This window comes from Lycorma delicatula, chromosome 1, assembly GCF_047948215.1.
Source record: "Lycorma delicatula isolate Av1 chromosome 1, ASM4794821v1, whole genome shotgun sequence".
Taxonomy (NCBI): Eukaryota; Metazoa; Arthropoda; class Insecta; order Hemiptera; family Fulgoridae; genus Lycorma; species Lycorma delicatula.
The window spans coordinates 54,159,916-54,184,179 of NC_134455.1; the positions used below are offsets into that span (position 1 = coordinate 54,159,916).

Below are 24,264 nucleotides of genomic sequence, written 5' to 3' on the forward strand. Positions count from 1 at the left end.
ACGAGTATATATCTACAAAACCAAAACAGTGATCGTCGTAACTAATTTTATTAAAAACCTTTCAAAAACATGTTCTTCGAAAGAATATTGTTCCTTCCACAAAATATAGTGTCCGATGTGCTGCAGAGTAAAGAAACCTATCTGAAAATCTTAACATCATTCAAAACCAAATAATTAACGCACTAGTGTTTTTTCTAATGAAAATGGTCGACCTATTTTGTCACAAATTTTCTTGTGAAAGTGGTAATATCTAATTATAAGAATCTTAAATATCGCGGAAAAGCGGTCAATTTTAATATATACAGTAATATAGTTTCAGTATATCGTACAATAAAATTGTAACAGATGCTCCTTAATGGCTAAAAGCAAATTCCAGTCGGCTGTGCGGTGAAAAAATTTAATTAATTTACCTAAGCAATAGTAAATACCGAATACTCACAATCTTCTGTTTACTTGCCTTTTATTCTCTCTCACTATGAAGATGTTCATATATTAATACACCAGAATTTTATCAGAAAACATGATGGTTCGCAGAATTTCTTTCACTTTTTTAGATAATCTTTTTATTCTTTTGTAATACATCAACTTTTTTTTTTAAAGATATTGAAATGTAGATTAATATAATTATCTGTAACAAAGTTCAAGTGTTAGAACAAATCAAAACAGAATTAACAAATACAGCCAAACTAAGAACAAAAATATAAAAAATCAATTACTTGAAAAGGTTTCATTCAAATATTATTTCTCTGGCACCTTACGAGTTAGATATAACAAAGTATTTAGGTATTCGGCTTTAATTCATCAGTAAAAACGGAAGTTTTTACTGATGAAGTACGCGTGTGCTAATGTGGATAAGCGTTCTAAGAAGTATCCACATTTTAGTTGTTATAAACAACATACAACCGATTTAATTTTATCTCAAATTATTTACAACCTGTTAAATAGTTAATTTACCTAGAAACTGTTAGGTTACAGACTCATACATAGACGGAGCCGGTTAAAATAGCAGTATTAACATTTTTCTGAAATTGCTTCAAGTTTCATTTAATGCCATAAGTTTAGGAATAGTTTTGAGAACATCACAAACGAATGTACAATAAATGAAAATGAGAATTCTCCTTTTTTATTTTAATGATACCGTTACTGACCGTAGTTCCAAAAAAGAATTGATATTAACTATATTAGCTTTTAAGTTTACATTTCATTTATATTAAAATTAAACATCTTTAACAATCAGGCGAAATGAAATTGACTTGACGCAAACTGTCATTAAGCGTAATGAGTTATCCTATCCTTCTCACTGCCTGCAATCAAGGGCTGATGTTGAAACAGCGAATATGTTCTTATTAATGACGCAATCAGTTGTCCCAAATCTCGAAGGTAATACAAATGTAAATTCTAGGGGCCCGTTTAATCAGCTTCTCGGGCCATAGCTTACTTGCTTGACTTGCACATCATTTGGTCCGGTTTTTTACATAAAGATTTTACGTTCTTATTTAAAAATTAAATTTATTTATTATTTTTATTAAGTAACTCACAGTAGACATTTTTCTTAAAGTTTAACGATTTATTTTTTGTAACAAATAAGAAATGTGATATTATGTGCTATGTAATAAATTCATATTATTTGGATAGTTAAATCATAAGTTACTTAAATAATAGGCTACCGTATTATCATACGGAAGTGATGTTACTGTAATGAATATTTATATTGAACTCGAAACAGAAAAGCTAGCGTTTTTATTACTGGCGAGGGAAGTAAAGTAGTTTGCATCTTCTAAGCTAAACAAGTATAATGGTTTTAATAAACATTACTGTAAAGTACGCGACAGATGGTTTACATTAAATATGTTGGCATAATAATAACATTTAATGTTATTCTATGGATGCCGTAAGTGAATAATTGGATGTGGTAGTTGTTTGAAATTAAATTATATATCCCATTTAATTAAGTACACGTATATTCCATTGTATGTGTACTACGAATTTAAAAATGTATGGTGGTAGTAGTAATAATAATAATAATATACGTAATATAAAATATGTAAAATATATTATTTGTAGTAAGGAGATATAAAATTTTAAAATAAGTTTGCGGGTTTATAACACATGTTACGGCGTAATAATTTCAATTACAATATACTACTGGGAAGGGAATATAGGAAAAATATGATAATCTCCAGGTTTAAAAACTGAAAATTAAACTCTATTCTATTCTATTTATATCTGACCGCAAAATATTTTATTAAATTTTAAAATTAACTAGTTTTTTTTTTTTTTTATAATGCCATTCAGTTATTATAAAACTAGGACTAATTTTAGTGAACTACAGTACGAGAAAAGCAGTTTATAATATACGATCAACCTTGCTGCTGCAATGGTAATGGTAGTTTCTCAGGTCAAAACAAGACGATAATGTAACAGGTTTCTGATTAATACTATCCTTAGTATTAAAAAACCAGAACCAAGTTATAATTCATATCATATACTTATTTTAACCGATTTTTATCGTTTTAATTTTATCGTTTCTTCCTATATTAATTATTGCTGTTCAGTGGAATAATTATTATCATAAGATTAAAAATAAAATTCTATTTTACATCGTTAATACTTTCGTTATCCCCGCTTTTTTTATTATTTTGCCCCGATCTATTTAATTATAATTACTCATTTCGTAATCGTAAATAATAGAGCAAATATAGACCTAACAGTAAATTATGCGTTCAGATTTTAAATATTCACCATAGAGTAGTTTCATATAATCTAATACAACTCCTTAAAAAAAAGATCAGTGAGTAGATTGCAGGGAAATTAACTTGAAAAAGAGAACATTAAACTAGAAAGAAATACTTAAAACGTTAAAGCGTTTTCTTTTCCAAAGATTAGCTCCATGTCTTAACGATGTCACAGTGGTAGTATTTTTTTTTGTTGTAATTATCTTGTAAACGTATTGTATGAAGCATTAATTGCAGATAATAATCTTGATGGCAAAGTAATATTTGTGTAGCAATTTGCTCTATACACCAATTTGTGCACGAACTATTGGAAAAATATACGGGTGAAATCTGATGATTAATTTTTAATAGTTAGTTTTCAAGGGAGTTAAACATGAACCTTTTTTCTCTGATAACATGTTAAGTATATATTATAAAATAAAAATTATCTGTAAAAAGATAACTGAAATTTATTTAATTTCAATGCATTGATACATTTTAACTAGTACTAATTTCTGAGATAAAATTACTTAGATATTGATAGAATCAAAAAAGGTCAACAAAATTATCGTTTTTATTTATTTTTTTTAATTCTGAGGCAATTTTTTTTATTTTAGTTAAGATCACTTAAGATCAACGAGAAGTTAGTTAAAAACAAAACGAAAAGTAGATTTCTTGTAAAATGCTAATTTCTTCTTTATTACTTTAGATTGTGCAGAAATGTACCCGCTAACGCAGGCTTTTTAAAAAATTAAACACAAATTTATAAAGAAAGTCTCCAAAAATCCTTGTTATCGTCTAAGATAAATTTTCAACCAAATGTAATATACGAGAAATAATTTTCTAAACCAACAATGTACTAATTTTACATCTTGGGATGTTTTAAGACATTCATGAAACGAAGCTAATGAATGTTTTAGTAAAATGAAGATTCGCTTAATTCTATTTATATATTTTTTCTAATTTTTAGATATATAAATTATTCACAAATATGTGTGCATTAATTAAATTACAAATATTTGAGTATATCCCAGAAAAAAATAAAATAATACTTATATTACTGTGTGTTCATAGGAAATAGCATATTCATACTTTAATAATTATCATTTTGAATATAATCTGCAGCTTAATAGGTGTGAAGACTGCTTATAAATGTAGAAAATTAGTAATAAATAGAACATTGAATAGCTTTATGTATACAAGTATATAGTAAAACCTTTAATAAAAAAAGAATAATAATTAAAACCTCACATGTACAAAAAAATTAAGATCCTCTTCACTCGGTATTGTTATACCGATAATACTAATTTTGTTACCCAGTCACGAATCATATTTTGCTTTACATATATATATATATATATATATATATATATATACATATATATATGTAAACGGTAAGAACACTTCAGCGCTCCAGTTGAGTAAGTGTTCTTATAACCTTTCCAAAAGTTTTCTCTAAGCGAATGCGAAGCATTATGTTAGCTTACCATATTCAGTGAATAGCTTCTCCAATTAATAAATACGTATGGTTTTATTATAATATTTATTGATATAACGAAGGAGGAAATAACGTTTTAGTTTATCCTTAATTCCTAAGAAAAACTAAACATTTTTTTTTTGCAATATCTAAAGATTATAATATTATTAAATTTCCCAGAATATGCAAACTATTTTTAAAAAGCTGATAATATCCATTTAGAAATAATCCTTTTAAATAGAAATGAATCATTCAATATTCATTTTAAATTCAATATTCAATTTATTTTTAAATCGTAAATTGAAAGGGCAGTACTTTTCTAAAAAAAATCACAGTTTTTAAACTTCTTAATAACGTTGATCAATCGCTTAAAAAAAATTGTACGCAACCGAGAATAATTTCAACAGATTATTTTGGCTCCAAGACTCAAAGTAAGGTAATAGATAAAAGTTATTGATAAAAATTTCAATAAATTTAATTCTGGACATATATTCCATTCCATACATTTATTAATTTAGGACACATATGAGTATATTTACAAAAGGCTTGATACAAACATTTTTCCAATCTCCCACAGAATATATATGCGTGTACATACGTTTCCAATCATTTCACTTTTGACTGACTTCGTGAATGAATATCTTTATATCATCGAAAGAAACAATTAAGGTTAGTTTTTCCTTATTTTAAATTTTAATGGCTGTGAAAACAAAACAAGTGTGGTTTATTAAACAACTGAAAAACTTAAATAATTGTATTTAATTTAGAGTAATAATTGTGTTTAAAATTATAGTAACCGAATATTTAAACTATAAAACGTGAACAAAGAGTACAACAGAAACTGGATAGGGCTTGTCTGTTACTATATTATTAAATTTTTGTTATTCTTTCAGACGTTGAGAACAGGAAATTAGGCATATAAAACGATTAAGTATCCTAACCAGTGCAAAATATATTCACTACCAAAGCCTCATTATTTTGTTCTTGTAAAAAAGTAACTAATTTTAATTTCAAAACCGTTGTAAAAAAGAAAGATTTTAAATCATATTCGTCTATTGACATCACAATTTTTTGTTTTGTCATCCTACAGATTGACTAAACGTTATTATTTCTTTGAACTTAATTGGTGTTTTTCATAAAAAGTTTAAACATGTACTGTTTAAAATGACAAAATACGAAAATCACAAAATTTTTTAATAAATGAATAAGTTCAGTAGGGATACGAAAGTTTCGAGGAAATTTTGCTTTGGTATATTTTTAAACCAGCAAACAAAAAGAGTTATAGCGGGTATAGCGATGTAAATACTGAAATATTTCAGTTATACTAACAATGTGAATTGTTGTTATTTATTTTATGTATACCGTAATCGAATTTCTTTCTTTTATTAAATCATATTAATCGCCAAGGTCATAAACAACGTACCTCAACAGCGGTGTGGTTGACTTGTTTCTGAGATGCTATCGGGGAGTCAAAGGACCACCACGCTATCGGGTACCTAGCTACCACCTTCGACGAAATTATTTTTCTAGTTTCTTAGTGGTAATAAAATAAGTAAAAATTTATTTTTGTTTACTGAATTTACAATTATTTCAAGATTTTTGTTACTGAACATTTTAGATAATATAGGATAATTTTATTTAAGTTACAGTTAGTTAATTTTTAAAAAGCTCAGTGTATTATAGCAATATTTATTCCAACGAATGACGCCGTATAAACGAAGTGAAATAAAGTTTTGGTTCGAAATAAATTAATATTATTGTGCCTACAACATGTTTTACAGTGACATGTTAAAATATACTCGGTGTGCGTGTGTGTTATTTAATTAATTTTAATTTCATTACCTGTAAAAAACATTATATAATAAATTCTGAACTAATAGGCCATTTTTGAATTCAATTTAATACTCCTTTATATGAGTAAAATATAAAGATATACTGAAACAACATGGAAACATGAATGGGAACGATTGCTAAGGTAACTTATATCGTCGTCTTTATTCGTTACTCATTTTAAATCCTATTTTTAGGATTTTTTTAAGAATTTAACACGTATAAAGTGAAGAGAGCTATTTTAAATTTCTTGGATTCAAAGTATAAGATTACCTACTAACGTTCTGAACAATAGAAGAGTAAAGAAAAATGAATTCAGAAAACGAATACTGTCAAAAGAATATTCGTATTTTAATATCTTTGGAGAATAATATAAGAGAAGTTTGGAAGGAGGGTGAATATACTGCATAAGGCAGTAGTACAAAAGACGTTAAAAATTTATAAAAAAATTTATATGTATGGATAAAAAACAAACTCAAAAATACTACATGCTTTTATATATCACTCACTAAAGTTCACTTGCAGTTTTATAGCTTAAAAAAGGGGAAAGGCAATAAGGTAAAAACTAAAGCATATGGAGTAAGAAAAAAGAAAAATGAGACTCAGAGTACATTATTCTCCTTGAAATCCGGAATTGAGCACTGTGTAAAGGCAGCCAAGTTATTGTATTTTAGAAGCTTATTATTACCCGGTGATAAAATAAAATAAAACGGAAATACCTCATAGAATTCTGTAAAAATAATCCTATACCGTCGCTACAATGCACATTAATATTAATTTTTATTCTTTTATAAATGTTTAGACAGTAGATATTTAATAATATAAATATGTATTTTTTACGGTTGTAATAAAATAATGCAGATAAACAAATCATACAAATAACATGATAAGACTGTAATAAAAAAAGGTAAAAAGTGGCATTACATAGAAATAAATCTAAAAGTATTAGTAGCAGCTTAAATAAGTAACAGTTTTCAATGAATCTGAATGTAAATTATTCAATATTAAACAAATTCTTAGCTTTGCTAATGGCCACTTCAATTGCTTGCATTTTCATCACAATGTACCTTTATCTCAAAGGAGTAAAGTAACAAAAAATTCCCAAAGCATAATTAAATTTTTATAAATTCAAATAAAAATGTTTCTATCCACACAGTCCTCGCTATAATTTTACATTATGATGCCAGTTTTACGTTGAAGTCACATGTAATCAGTCCTATGAATCACGTCCTCATCTATTAATTATTATTAATTTACATTTGTACTTACGGGCTATTCAAGAATAGCTACATAAATGTAATGGCGTAATCGATGTTATATAGTTATTGGAACTATGCGCCAATAAAAAAGTAAACTAATATTATAAAACAGAAATTCGCTTTATATTACCTTTGAACATTATATTAAAGTTCTTGAATGAAAAGAAACAGAAAACAACCATAACTCCATTTAATACAAAAAAAATTGTGTTACTAAATTTATTTATTATATAAGCAAAATACAAATTTATGAAAAAAGATTAAATTTATTTAGATATAAACTCAAACCATAAATAGTTGAACTAGTTTAGTACTTTATTTAACATAAAATTATTGTAATCCGATTACATGGAGTTAATAGAGACTATTTTTATTGTATTTTGATTTAAGGTACAGTACCATCAGGTTATTACTTAAAAGGTAAAATAAAAATCACAATAAGAACGCGTTTTATTATAAATAATACTCGAGTTTTAATGGAGATTTTGAAACATACTTTTTTTTTGTCTTCAGTCATTTGACTGGTTTGATGCATCTCTCCAAGATTTCCTATCTATTGCCAGTCGTTTCATTTCAGTATACCCTCTACATCCTACATCCCTAACAGTTTGTTTTACATATTCCAAACGTGGCCTGCCTACACAATTTTTTCCTTCTACCTGTCCTTCCAATATTAAGGCGACTATTCCAGGAAGCCTTAGTATGTGGCCTATAAGTCTGTCTCTTCTTTTAATATATTTTTCCAAATGCTTCTTTCTTCATCTATTTGCCGCAATACCTCTTCATTTGTCACTTTATCCACCCATCTGATTTTTAACATTCTCCTATAGCACTAATTTTAAAACCTTCTAATCTTTTCTTCTCAGATACTCCGATTGTCCAAGCTTCACTTCCATATAAAGCGACACTCCAAACATATACTTTCAAAAATTTTTTCCTGCCATTAAATTAATTTTTGATGTTAACAAATTATATTTCTAACTGAAGGCTCGTTTCGCTTGTGCTATTCGGCATCTTATATCGCTCCTGCTTCGTCCATCATTAGTAATTCTACTTCCCAAATAACAAAATTCTTCTACCTCCAAAATCTTTTTCCTCCTATTTTCACATTCAGTGGTCCATCTTTGTTATTTCTAATATATTTCATTACTTTTGTTTTGTATTTGTTTATTTTCATGCGATAGTTCTTGCGTAGGACTTCATCTATGCCATTCATTGTTTCTTCTAAATCCTTTTTACTCTCGGCTAGAATTACTATATCATCAGAAAATCGTAGCATCTTTATCTTTTCACCTTGTACTGTTACTCCGAACCTAAATTGTTCTTTAACATCATTAACTGCTAGTTCCATGTAAAGATTAAAAAGTAACGGGGATAGGGAACATCCTTGTCGTACTCCCATTCTTATTACGGCTTCTTTGTTATGTTCTTCGATTATTACTGTTGCTGTTTGGTTCCTGTACATGTTAACAATTGTTCTTCTATCTCTGTATTTGAACCCTAATTTTTTTTTTAAATGCTGAACATTTTATTCCAGTCTACGTTTTATTCGTTATCGAATGCCTTTTCTAGATCTATAAACGCCAAGTATGTTGGATTGTTTTTCTTTAATCTTTCTTCTACTATTAAGCTGAGGCCTAAAATTGCTTCCCTTGTCCCTATACTTTTCCTGAAACCAAATTGGTCTTCTCCTAACACTTCTTCCACTCTCCTCTCAATTCTTCTGTATAGAATTCTAGTTAAGATTTTTGATGCATGACTAGTTAAAGTAATTGTTCTGTATTCTTCACATTTATCTGCCCCTGCTTTCTTTGGTATCATGACTATAATACTTTTTTTGAAGTCTGACGGAACTTCCCCTTTTTCATAAATATTACACACCAGCTTATATAATCTATCAATCGCTTCCTCACCTACACTGCGCAGTAATTCTACAGGTATTCCGTCTATTCCAGGAGCCTTTCTGCCATTTAAATCTTTTAATGCTCTCTTAAATTCAGATCTCAGTATTGTTTCTCCCATTTCATCCTCCTCAACTTCCTCTTCTTCCTCTATAACACCATTTTCTAATTCATTTCCTCCGTATAACTCTTCAATATATTCCACCCCTCTATCGACTTTACCTTTCGTATTACATATTGGTGTACCATCTTTGTTTAACACATTATTAGATTTTAATTTATGTACACCAAAATTTTCCTTAACTTTCCTGTATGCTCCGTCTATTTTACCAATGTTCATTTCTCTTTCCACTTCTGAACACTTTTCTTTAATCCACTCTCCTTTCGTTAGTTTGCACTTCCTGGTTTTAGCATTTCTTAATTGTTGGTAGTTCCTTTTACTTTCTTCACCACTAGCATTCTTATATTTTCTACGTTCATCCATTAGCTGCAATATATCGCCTGAAACCCAAGGGTTTCTTCCAGTTCTCTTTGTTCCGCCTAAGTTCGCTTCTGCTGATTTAATAATTTCCTTTTTAACATTCTCTCACTCTTCTTCTAAATTTCTACCTTATCTTTTTTACTCAGACCTCTTGCGATGTCCTCCTCAAAAATCTTCTTTACCTCCTCTTCCTCAAGCTTCTCTAAATTCCACCGATTCATCTGACACCTTTTCTTCAGGTTTTTAAATCCCAATTTACATTTCATTATCAACAAATTATGGTCGCTATCAATGTCTGCTCCAGGGTAAGTTTTGCAGTCAACGAGTTGATTTCTAAATCTTTGCTTAACCATGATATAATCTATCTGATACCTTGCAGTATCGCCTGGCTTTTTCCAAGTGTATATTCTTCTATTATGATTTTTAAATTGGGTGTTGGCAATAACTAAATTATACTTTGTGCAAAACTCTATAAGTCTGTCCCCTCTTTCATTCCTTTTGCCCAGCCCGTATTCACCTACTATATTTCCTTCCTTGCCCTTTCCAATGCTTGAATTCCAATCTCCAACTATAATTAAATTTCCATCTCCTTTTACGTGTTTAATTGCTTCATCAATCTCTTCGTATACACACTCTACCTCATCATCATCATGGTCGCTTGTAGGCATATAGACGTTAACAATTGTTGTCGGTTTAGACTTTGATTTTATCCTTATTACAATGATTCTATTGCTATGCGTTTTGAAATATTCTATTCTCTTCCCTATCTTCTTGTTCATTATGAAACCTACTCCTGCCTGCCCATTATTTGAAGCTGAGTTTATTATTCTAAATTCACCTGACCAACAGTCGCCTTCCTCTTCCCACCGAACCTCACTAATTCCTACTACATCCAAATTTATCCTATCCATTTCTCTTTTTAAATTTTCCAGCCTACCAACCTTTTTTAAACTTCTGACATTCCACGCTCCGACTCGTAGAATGTTATTTTTTAATTTTCTGGTGACCCCCTCCTTAGTAGTCCCCACCCGGAGATCCGAACGGGGGACTAGTTTACCTCCGGAATATTTTACCAAGGAAGGCGCCTCCATCATTGCTATATTAAAATGCAGAGAGCCACATTTTCTTGGAAAAAAAGCAGCTTTAGTTTTCCATTGCTTTCAGCTGCGCAGTACTCAGAGGACTGAGTGATGTTGATATGGCCTTTTAAGTCGTCCTGACTCACGCCCCTAACAACTACTGAAAGAGCTGCTCCCCTCTTTCAGGAATCATTGCTTTTTCTGACTCTCAACAGATACCTCTCCGATATGGTTGCACCTTCGGTCCAGCTACTCTGTATCACTGAGTACTCAAGCCCCCTCACCAACGGCAAGGTCTCATGATTCATAGAGGAGGTTGAAACATACAATTTTTATTATTTATAAATAAACTGAATTTCTTCGTTCCGTGCGAATCACTGTGCATCTTCAATGAATCCCGCCGACTTATTCTGGAAACATTGTTTAATTTCAGTGTTAATCTTGCTCGTCGTACCCCATAGATCCATGTCATACGTCCAAATCGATTGTAGAATCACCTTTTATATTAAAAAATGATCCTTTTTAAAAGTCTGATGGACAGCGACAAGTGTAAATTCCTGCCTAAGAACTAATAAGGCTTCTTACCTCGTGTTTAAATTTTTCCTTTATTCCTTCAAATGGCACTTCACGTCAAACGAGGATCAAGGTGAATCCCAAATTACCACGCAGTCAGAGTGTGGAATAAAAATGCCGTCTAGGTGGACCCGGGGAAAGTCATCTCTTCTCATCGCAAACGTAATATGACACGATTTACTCTGATTCACCTTTTTTCTGCATTTTTTTAAACAAACGCTGATCAAATATAATACCGATTGTAGCTTCTCTGAGGCTAAATGTGGGCTTTCGTTAAAAGCCAGGATTTCTGTTTCATCAGCAAACGAGACAGTATGATGCTTTGGAGCCGGAAGGTTCGCAGTAAAAATTGAGCATTAAAAACTGTAAAACAACATTTTTAAAAATATTTTCAAAACAACATTTTCAAAAAACATAAAAGTTCACGTAAACTTTGAAGTTTAAAACCAAATAGACAAAAAGTGGTGGCATATTTTTGCAAATAGAAGGTTATTTTTATAGAAAATTTTTTTATTATGAAAATTGCCACATAATATTAAGGAAAGAAAGTCGCTAAACCTCTCGCTAGGCCTACGAAATCTCTATATTCAAAGACTATAATGTAATATTTGTATTAAGTAAACTATGATAATGTTAACTACAATACTGTAATAATTATGAGCCGTTTTTATTTAGAAATTTTTATAGCAAAACATTTCCCGTTAAAATAATTAAAATTATTTTACTATGTTTTTCAAGTAGCAAATACAATACGTATAATATTATATTTATTACAGTTGTTACTTTATTGCTGATCTGACAGAGAACTAGCTGTTATTGTTTGTCATAGATTTCCCTTTTTAAATTTATTCATGGGAGTATTGTTTTACAGTTGGAACGTGGGTACATCAGACTCTACCAATTACATTCATGAAGTAATTATATATATATTACTGGAAAAAATCCGTAAAAAATATCAATATAAACTTTGCTTATTTGTTCTTACAGCTTAGAAATTATGAGATATAAAAAATTTTACAAGGGGTAAAAAGTGTTTTTTATCACTCCCCTACAATTTTGAAGAGTTTAGCTATCTGTTGCTGTGAGTTGTGAGTCTTTGTGTGATTATGAGAGTTTATGTTTCACTTGCAACTTTTCAGCGATGACGGGAACTTGATACTCGTTCTACCTGTTATTATGAAAGTAGATACTAAATTGATTTTTTATTTAATTTTGTTTCAATTCTTTATCTACGCATATATTGTGCATTTTATCGTACTATTTATTTGAGATATATAAAAATTATGAGGATTTTAATATGAATTTGCATATATTGTGTACAAATACACTTTTCAGATTTATTTTTCTATTCTACTATAATGAAAACAAAATTTTTTTAAAGTTTTTACAAATATTTCCAGTTCGTTACGCACAACAAAAAGACATGATTTCTTTCAAAATTTAAAATTCAATTTTCATTTTTCAGTCTTAAGATACACATAATTTATTTACCTTATAAAAAAATCACTCTGTAAAAAAATCATAAATGAATAAAACAAAGATTTTATTTATTTTTTCTGTATCTAATTAAAATACAGATTTGAAAATAATTTTCATATTTTTTTTTTTTGTATAACTCAACCCTTTAAAAATTAAGTTACAATAACACGCAAATTAAATTTAAAAAATTTGTTTGAACTTCTGTAAAATAATCTTAAATTACAAAATAGCTTTTTTATGTGTTTCGAATGACAATGAGTCTGGGGGCCAGTCATAATAATTTTAAATAAAAAAGCGTTAAAATACAATTTATTTAGGTGATAATTCTTAATATCTTGACAACACGCATCATTTTCATCTTCCTATACTATTTTACAGTCTATAAATTTAAAAAAAAACGAACTCTAAATAATTTATAAAGACATCAGTGAGTTGTATTGAGTGTTTATATCCTTAGTGACAAATGATCACTCCGTCGGGACAACCTGAAGCGCTGTAGGGACATCGCAATCAACGTGAATAGTAGAAGAGAAAGTTTCTGTGAGACTGTGTTACTTAGAGCCCAATCGGATGCGTGGATACGTAATCCCACTGACATTTTCATTGCTATATTTTTATTAATGTTTTTATCCAGAACACACACATACACATATATATAGATATTGTGAGTGTTTTAATAAATTTTGTTAGATTTTTATATATTTTTTACATATAAGAGTATATATATAAATTCATAAATCATTTATTTATATATATATATATATATATATATGAGTGTATCACGAGGTTCTCTCAGGCCTTTCATAACCAATTCTACACGTGAAAATAATGGAAAAAGTTTATAGAAACATATGTCCTAAAATCCTTCGTTTGCGAGTTACGGTTAGTGCAATATTTTGCTTGGATTTCAGCTACGCCGGTGAAATGAGATGATACTGAAATTTTTAGGGCGTTTATTAAGGAGCAGAATTAATGATTTCTTCTGACTTTAGGCCTGAAAAATCTAATAAAGTAGATCCCAGAACCGTATTTGCAGTAGTTTTTAAGAAACCGTGAATGAAAACCAATAAATTGGGGTACTAACCCCTGTTTTTTATGCGTTACGTATAATAACATTGTTAAATGGCAAATAAACACATAAAATTTTTAAAAAAATTTTATAGAGATATAATTCTGAGAAAAATGGTGTAAGATAAGTTGAATAACACAAAGAAAAATTAGAAAAAATTGAATTCTATTTAGAAAACGTACGTTACTACGTTTGTCAGAAAAGTACTTATTTAAAAACAAAAACCAAATACTTTTTTTGATGTGAAAAATTACTAAAAACAAAATTAACTTGCTCTGAAAAACCGTAAATTACACCACAATTGCAAAATAAAATAAATTAATAAAAAGTAATTAAATATTTTTTTTCTTTAACGACAGAAAAAAATAAATTATTTAAAAAATTATTATTTCAAATTTGGTAACAGAATAACAACAGCTGATCAACAATGCGCAATAGTGTAATAGCTTTTATCATTCTGTAAAGCACATTATGTATATTGTGTACTGTGAACTGTGCTGTTGTTAGCGAAGGTGTTTTCGATGAATTTTAGTTTGAACGTGATCAGTTTCCCATTAAAGCAAGGACCGTACTTATTTACAATAGAGGAATACACTAATATGGTATTATGGTATTCATTTTGGGTGTGTGTAATGATAATGGTATAGCTGCTGCATTAGAATATGAAATATGTTTTCCGGATTGCAGAATTCCAAATGCCAAAACAAAAATTTTAGTGTCAGCTCATTTCACCTGGGGAGCTAAAATTCGAGCGAAATTTTTCACTACCGTAACTCATAAAAGAAGGATTTTAGGATATATGATTAGATGAAATTTTTTCACTATTTTTAAGTGTAGAATAGGTTATGAAAGTCATTATATATATTCAGTGATGAATATACATAACGAATATATATATATATATATATATATATATAATGAGTGAATACATATAATGAGTGATTCCAAATTGCACGGTAGAAAAAATAGCCTATGAGATTTACCAAGAAGACTACACTACACATGAAACGGTAAAGTGCGTTGGAAACGACTTCTAACAGACTCATGAGGATTTTCTTCTGCCCAAGTGTGAGTGTTTCTATAATTTAAAATGTAATTTCTTGTAAAACAGGATTCATCAGTAATTAAAATATTACTTAGGAAATCGGGATGATGTTTACATTTTCTAAATCTTCTGGTGTTAGAGATGGGATAAAATTATACCGCATTCATAACTGCTTCTTAAGCGTTGGCACTTCTTACAAAACGTTCACGGCCAGCATCGAATCGTTGTAGTTTAAGCACACCAGATTCTCGAACTCGACTCTCCAAAGCCTCAAATGTTTTACGATTCGGTACTCTTTGATCTGGATAACTTTTCCGGTATTCACGCAAAGCAGTCAATTTATTTTTATTTACTTTACCGTAAATTAGCAACATGTCCGTCAAATTTCCAAATGAAAACAGATTTGTGGTATCACCCGTTGTGAATGACTGACCGAACAATAACAACATAAACACCGCTCAAATGAATAGTGAAATGCTAGGCACTAAATGTAATTATTACATTTATACTAAATATATATATTTACTTATTGAAAATATATGTATTTTAGAAGGATGTTTTTCAAATCTATTTTCAAAATTTTTATGTAAATTGATCTGTTTAAAATCATACCTCTTTTCCAATTCAGTTTGTCTTTTTTTTCTAATTAATGTTGAATGTCTCAAATTTGTGTTTAATTTTAATACTCGTAATTTACATCAATTTTCTCCTAATTTATTTTTTATAATTTATTTTTTTCAACCCTTATAAAAAGTGTATTTTCTGATAAAACCTTTTAGTATTTTACCTCGTATTTCATGAAATTCGATTGAGTTGGTGTTCTGAGACCACTTTTATTCAATTCCTTAGATCAAAAACCATTAGGAAGTTCTTAATTTACCTCTCGATTTATAACCTAATAATTGTAGTACGGTTTAATTTACATTGACAAAGCAAAAAGCAGGGCTAAATGTATCGCGAAGCAAAACTCTCTAACATACCCTTATCTGACCTAGGTTTAATGAACATTTTTCTTACTTTTGGCTATAGAATCATCTCCCGAGAGATTGCCGTAAAATTTCGAATCGATCTCTACATGTAATTTTTTTTTTCTTTTTTGACGTTTTAGGCGCATCGACTGTCATGGTCATTACTCCCTTCCACATCAAAAAAAAATAAAAATAAAAAAATTTATTTTTTATTAAGTAAATAATAATATTTATTTAAATTCTATAGCCTTGGTTTCCCTTTAGGACATTCTTTTTTATATCTTCCGAAAGTACTCGACGTTACATTCCATCGGAGGCCTCCGAGATGGAGTCATCATATCCTCTGCCATAAGTCTCGAAGGATTTCCTGCTGCTGGCATCGGAGGACGCCGGCTCCGTTGGCACAGTCAGAAGTCCATCACAGTCGAGACTGAATGTACTCACTACTAGAACATGTGGGGCGGCCGAATTTCTCGCCCTCTCAGTTAAAGGAGACTCCATGGTTGGTTTCTTAAAATTTTACTTTTCTACATATAATAACGCTTTTTTGGTATTTAGTGTGTCGTACGGCGTGACTTCAACGTCTAGTACTCCAATTTTCTTTATTTTAAATAACCGTGATGATTGAATGTCTTTCACGGTTTCTACAAATAGTCCAACTGCTGTGTTCCTAACATCCTTTATTGGACCTCCGAGGCTTCCGTGATGACTCAAGCTATCACGAAAGAGCTAATCGTAAAATCGCATTCCTTTTTCTGGATAAATAGATATTTCGGAATCGGTCCGCTACTATTCGGTCAAAACTTTGTTCGATTCGTCTTATCCTAACAATGAATTCTTCTTTGTCACTAAACTTGACACTCTTCCTCCTTGTCGCTTCCGAAGAAAGAGGTTTTCGAAGACGAGAATTTTTATGTAGAGCCTCGCCACGAAAGTTGTGGGAGTTGATCCTTCCATAATCCTATGTTTTGTCAGTGAATATGTCGCAAGATGCAGGCGAAGATACAGCTCGACGTGCCCCGGATCACTGATACTGCTTGGATTCCCTCGGTCAGCCGCTTCCCACAGATTTAACCCAGGCTGGGGAGTCAGGAGTCAGGTACTGCTTGACCCATAATAATGGCATCCTAGGGCTCGCACGTAGTAAGGGCTCCTACACCCTTAACCATGGAACAGTCCCGGCCAAGGACCGAATTGATTGACTCAGATTGGACGGCACTATACTTCGACAGAGCAAGCTCATAGCAGCCCACCCTAACCCGGCTCCACAACTGGAGGAGGGATGAACTCTTCACGTCTGCACTTTGCTCAGCGACGGCAAAACAACTCGCGGTCATGCCTCCGGCCACCGCTGTAAACACCGAAACCGAGAAGCCCAACCGCAGTCAGCTTGGGACCACCAATTCCGTAATCCACCGGGAGCTCCTGAGCAGAACTATTGTCCTGTTGGCAGACGTAAGCGAAAGTACCAAGTACTATGTCGTTGCCCGTCCCATTCGTGTGCGTAGACGTTATTGCACGGACATGGAATTGGATTTGTCCGGGGTTATATGTAATTTGTTTTTGAAGCTTTAGGCGCATCGACTGCTATGGTCATTAGCCCCTTCCGTAACAAAAAACAAAAAAAAAGAAAAACTAGTTATTCCCAACCAGTAATAAACGCTAGCGAGATAAGCAAAAGAAATAATATTTTTTCCTTCCCAGAAAACAGAACACAGGTGACATATTCAAGGACTAGTATTTTTAAAAAGAGCATCTAAAAAGACTTGTCACTGGTTATTGTAAACCCCAAAAAAACAACATACCAAGGGTATAAAGGCTATTGTCATTTTAAAATCTTTCTAACCATTTCATACGAAATTTAGTCAAAACAAAAACTTGTCTGTGATGAAAATTAAAGCACACATTAAATAATCTATTAAACGAAGTATGACAAGTGTGTAAAGGGCCCTTGTCATTTAACATTACACACAAAACACTTATCTCAAAAGTTTATATCAATAAAAAAAAATACATTTAATTATAAAATTCTAGATTGAGATATTTGATCTTTAGTTTGCTTAAATCTATCGTCTTGGTTTCCCTTTAGGTCATTCTTTTTTCTTGTTCTTCTACATTTTCCTGAAGGCCTCGATAACAAATTCTGCGGTGTCTGATACATCCGAGATCGATTCTTCAGTTCCTCGGGTGGAAAACGCGGAGGATCTCCTGCGACCGGTATCGGATGACACCGGCTCTACTGGCGCAGCCAGAAGCACTTCACAGTCAAGACTGGATATACTCACTGCAAGAACGTGTGGGGCGGCCCAGTGTCTCAACCTCTCAGATAAAGTCCTGTATGATTTCGTTAGTTTCCTTGTAGTTTTCCTTAAATCTTCTTTTGTAAGACTGATATTCCCGGTTTCGCGGGTCCCGGAGTTGGGATTTGTTCAATCTGAACTTTAGTTTCAGGTACCTTCATTTTTGTTTGAATTTTTATCGTCTTTGAATTAGTCGTAGGTTCATTTTTCAGTGACGTAAGGCAGTGTTGTTTTGGAAAGTCTGCTTTTGTTTTAGACGACTTTGGGTGCTATCCCTAAATGTTCAGTTTTTAATTTCTGGTGAATTTTTCTTTCTACCAATGATAGTAAGACTGGCGCCAGTTCTGTTACCACGTCCTTAGGTTTGACGGTGACTGCAGGAGCAGCAGCAATATGTGCATAGGTCGTGGCCTTTCGCGTTCTGCTATGCACGATTTTCCTAGTTTCAAAATACAAGAACTTCAGAACGGTCTTTAGTTCCTGAATCGTAATATCTTCCTTATATTTTGGACAATTCCTTGATCTTGCACTGTGTTGTGCATTACAGATTACACATGTCGGCCGGTTCCTGCACGGATCAACCGGGTGCAACGTGTTGCCATACGTGCAAATCTGTTTCCTCGTGCATCTCGCAGCCGTGTATCCGAATTGTTGACATCCGAAACGCCGCAATGGTGTTGGGATGAACGGACCCACACCAAGCCTATGAAAACGAGCCTTCATTTTCTCCGGACATTTAGGGCTGTTAAATGTTAACACATGTGCCGCGGAGAGTAAGATTTTTCTGTTTCGTCGAGTGTTTAGCCATCGACACGGAATGACTCCCTGTTCTAAAGTTCATCAACAGTTTCATCTTCGGTGCAGTTAAGAAAATCTCTGCACACAACTACCCCTACAGAGGTATTTAGAATACCGTGTGGTACAACCTCAACGTCAGTAAGTCCAATCTTCTTTGCTTTTAATAATTGAGACGACTTTAGGTCCTTAACGGTTTCACTAAATAATCCCGTCACAGTCTTTCTTGTATATTTAACCGGTCCTCCAGCTGCTTCGGTGATGCCAGAATGCCACAATCTATCACAAAGGGACTGATCTTAGAAAAGTCACCATCATTTTTCTTTATTATTAAATACTTAGGAATAGATCTTCCACTCTTAGGTCGAAGCTTAGTTCGATCTTTCTTTTCTAGAACTACAAACACTTCCTTATCATTAAATTCAACACTTTTCCTCCTCTTTGCTAGCGAAGAAAGAGTATTTCTCCATAACAAGGGTTTTTACGTGGACCCTCTGCCACGGAAGCTGTGGAAGCTGTTGTTTCCATGGTCCTATGCTTTGCCAGTAAATATGTCACAAGGTGCGGGCGGAAAGATAGTTGGGGTTGCCCCGCATCATTGGTCTTGCCTGAGTTCCCCCAGTCAGTCGCCTCCCACAAATTTAACCCAGGACGGGGAGTCAGGTACTGCCTCACCCACAATACCGACATCCCAGGGCTCGCGCGTAGCAGTAAGGACTTTGATACCCTCACCTATGGGGCAATCCCTGCCAAGAGCCGAAGTGACTTGACTCATACTGGACGGCGCAAGACTTCAGCAGAGCAAGATCACAGCAGCCCACCCTCAACCCAGCTGCACAACCGTGATGAGGGATGGGTACTCCCCGTCCGCACACCACCCAGCGTCTGCAAACAGATCACGGTCATGCCTCCCAGCCCCGCTGCAGCAACGAAACCGAGAAACACAACTGCATCTTGCTCGGATAGCTCGGGACCGTCAATCCCGTATTCCAAAGGGAGCTTCTGAGCAAGACCATTTCCCCGTTGGCCGACATAAAGGCAGGTACCAAAGTACCATGTCGTTGCCCGTCCCGGACATGAGCGTAGATGTTATTGCACGAATGTGAGGTTGGATTTATTAGGGGCATTATTATTATTATTATTTTTATTACATCTCCATTAATATTTTATATATATGAGTGTTTTAATAAATTTTGTTAGATTTTTTATTTTAATGGATATATGAATAAACCTAATTTGTAATCTTAATAATCATTTAAGGGTTAAAACATTTCTTTCTTTTATAAACCCTTTAATATTTTGTTGATTTCTCACTTCCCAGAACCTACCTTCTATATTATTTAATATTTTAAGATTACGTCAGTATATTTTTTTATATTTGAATAAACTAAATAAAATCATATTCAAGTTTTAAAACTGATAACTATTTATTATACCTGAGATAGGCTCATAATGCATAAGTTTAGATGTACCAAATCTGAATGTGATTAATTCCTTATTAAGAGATTAAAACCTATTAAACTAGAGGTAAGGAATAGATTAATATTAATATAATAGATTAAAATAGTAATATAATAGATTAAACTTGATTATTACATCATATTCTCAAAAAATAAATTAATTTTTTATATAATTTTTATAAAGGAAAGTTAGGAAATGCTTGTAACTAATATTATATTTAACATAAATATATAATTATATACCAACTAGCCATTGAGTGTAAAAATAGGAAAAAGTATTGACTTACTAACGTTATACTATACTTGAAGTAAGTTAACGGAGAAATATTGACCAAAAGAGACAAATGAGAAATCTGCAAATTCTTCTGAAATAAATAGCTCAGCTTTGATTATAAAGAATAAAATAACATTGTATTCTATTATATATAAAATTAATAAGAGACATAACCATCTAGTATTACAGATATTGCACCCACCAACTTAATGCTTAATTTGTGAGTAAAAAAAAATTATTATTTCTTCCAAGAAAGAGAATCTTTGAACAAATTTACACTGTCATCTGTGTTAGACAAAATCACAAAAAAAATCCATTTCAGTGATAATGTACCATGAAATCGATAAAACCAAATTATTCCTGGTAGTGGTAACTTGAAAAATATTAAAATATGAAAAAAAATACTTGAAGAGAACAAACCAATCATATATTAAATATTATAACGTTTTACCTACCACCAAAACCATAAAAAATGTGCCGGTAAAAGTTTTACCGGCATTTAAGTTCGGCATTTAAGTTTTTACAAAACTTAAACACTTAAAAAATATTTCTTTATAAATTTCATACCATGTTTCTGTAATACGAGTTCTAAGACGTACTTCTAACTTGTTCAGTATGTTTTACGTAATTTAATTTCTACTTTAAAAAAGTACATAAAATGCGCACCCTCTCTCAAAGCCGTTATTTTTTATTAAGTACCTCATTCAATTTTACTGATATCCATTACGAAGTTTTTTGGTTTTTACCTCTGAATTCTCGAGTTAATAAAAATCATCAGTAAAATCATTTCATCAGAAATAGTCTATGATTTTACTAATTAATAAAAACGTTTACTGTCACAATGACCTTTTTGAAATTAAATAGCTGACAAATTTCGTTTTGAGTAATAAATTAATTTTTCCAAACTTTTTCCTCCAAGAACTTCTTAAATTTATGGTAATCAGTTACCATACTCATAGCACATTTACACATGGGCTATGAATAAAACCTAAAAATTCATAGATTCTGTTTATTAAAGTTTTTTAAGAAAATCACTAGCAATCTTTAAATTTAGAATCGCTAATCTAGATAATTTATCATAAATCACAAACATTTTGAGCGTTCACTAATCAGTTAGGCGTAATAAATCCTGTTCAATTAGTGACTCAGAAACAGTATATAATGCAAGTGCGTATAAGCTTAGTAATAGTTTTTGAAATTAAATAATAAACCTATCTTTGGATGAAAAACAGAATATACCCAAATGTAGTACATACTCGTACATGTAGTCCCCCATTTAATTTTATGAGCGATTAAGGACATGAGATTTATTGATTAATAATCATAGATCCAATTAAAATTGTTCAGATATGATTTTAACTCGGTGCACTGGGATTATTGCACTAAGGAAAATCTCATATTAACAAACATCTGACATATTTCTTCTTACATATTTTAACTTGTAATTCTGGTTAAAGGAAAATCAATGTTTCTCTTTTTTTAATAATCTATTTATAGTCTCATCAATAATTAAAATCATAAGCGACTTATCAGTGTACTGTAACTGTTCCGGTAAATGTGCAGTCTCGAACAAACTCAGGCCGACTATTCCTGAGACTACACCAACTCCATAGTTTGTTTTACTATAAAAATATAAATTTATTTAAAAGGTTTTCATATCTATCTAATCTTTTTTTTTTTAAATTTCATTACATGAAGTAGGAATAAACTAATTGAATTTAGCTAAAGAATTATATACTACGTTAAGTCTGAAATTTGAAAATTAAGAACTTAAAATTTTTAACTTTACTATAAGTTCCCAATTCAATCGTTTCAGTGATATTGAAATTAAAAATAATGCATCAAGCCTGCACAGACATAACAATAATTGGACCACGCATGCGTCATCTACGCTACACGACAGTACTACAAACATAAACAAAAATATAACTAAATTGCGGATAATAATTGACTTACCCTCGCATAAAGGCATTATTAGCTACATCAATTACCTTGAGTATGTAGTTATTATCCCATAATCATTGTCATATTCCATTTTATTACTTTTTTAATTATCCAGAATTTTAGTTTATTTCCTGAAAAACAATCATAAACACATATTTACTTTGATAAACTTGTATTATTATAAATATCTCAAGGGCTTATTCAACTATAAGACTGCATCATTTAGTGAGATAATCTATTAAACAATTCCGTAATGGAAAACCGTATTAATTTTGTTTAATATAAATTCATCCGCTTAATTTATTCAACTAAAGTAGTTCTTTCACAATCTATAAGGTTCAGTCATAATGAAATTTGATTTAACTATGAATTGTGTCGGTGGCAGGACAAATAATCTACACGTGTGCTAAAACAAAAGGTAAGGTATGCAGACAAGAGAAGTTATATTTCAAGACTGAATAGTTAGCTACCTTTAAGCTATGACTTACACGGTCAACGCTAAATTTAATCTTGAATGAAGTTGGATATTATTATTACTATTCAATAATCTGAAGTTCATTTAAATTGTATATTTTGTTGTAGTTACTTGCACCTTGTTATATTGTATATAAACAAGAATCCTTAATGCCGGTGCTAGTGAATGTATTTAAGTGTGATAAATTATTCATTTTATCATCTCCCTGATGCAAATAAACCTGTTTGCAACAGTTAGAATATTATTATAACAATATTGTACATTGCAACAAGATTGTGTAATAAAATGATTTGTAATAAACACAGCAGTAATTACGTATATCATGACACTGCATAAATATCACACTGCATATCTTAATGTATGAATATCACTACACATCTTAATACCCCAAGTAGCATAATAACAATTGTTTTAATCTTCAACGACGACAGATCTTTGCCTGAAACTCTGAATTTTCCTTCTTTTCCTTTTTTTTGGGGGTGGGGTGGTCTGGAAGGAATTTGATGGATTTTTTTATGCCTGGGTGCCCTATCAAGCTAATCTACCAAAGTATTTCAGAAAAGTAAAGTAAATAAATGTCCTAATCAGATGACTCATATTTCAAGTTTAACTAACCAAACACCTATAGCCTAAAATATGCAGAATACGAGTTAGTAAATTTGTGAAGGAGTTTAGAGTAGTACAAATAATACGTATCCACTTCAAAAATCAAAAAGTTTTATTTTTCATACCCTCATAATTACTACTCCGGGTGGGAGCATGTTAATTTCTTTTTTCTTTCTGAAAATCACTCTATAATTAAAGTAGTTGATCTATTTACACAAGCACTTCTTCGAAAACTTTAAATTACTGTGATCAAAATCACAGCATAAACCTAATTAATTAATATGTTTTTTTCTTCAAATGAAACTATTTAATCGTTGATTAAAACATCTTCAATAATTCACAAATATCTCAATTCTTTTTTTAGATTTATATAGGTCAGTACAAATTAACTAAATGACTACAAATCAAAATAAAATCATAATTACAAAATCAGGCACTAGGAAACTGAATTTAAGTAAGCTGCTAACACCTTAAGTATAAAATAATCTTTCTTCCATAACACTATAATTCAATAAGTATTTTACCTCCATAATTT

The 24,264-nt window shown here is 31.2% G+C and overlaps 1 protein-coding gene and 1 long non-coding RNA gene across 2 annotated transcripts in view; one reads left to right on the top strand and one right to left on the bottom strand.

Annotated features, from left to right (window-relative positions):
• LOC142317505 (uncharacterized) overlaps nucleotides 1-24,264 on the top strand; it is a 290,424-nt gene that overhangs the window by 238,185 nt on the left and 27,975 nt on the right. The gene's annotated exons all lie outside the window — the stretch shown is intronic.
• Nucleotides 464-23,261, bottom strand: LOC142318099 (uncharacterized). The gene is made up of 3 exons (XR_012754824.1): nucleotides 23,137-23,261; nucleotides 22,661-22,779; nucleotides 464-628 (listed from the first exon to the last, which is right to left on the bottom strand). It is a non-coding gene; the product is annotated as an uncharacterized LOC142318099 (long non-coding RNA).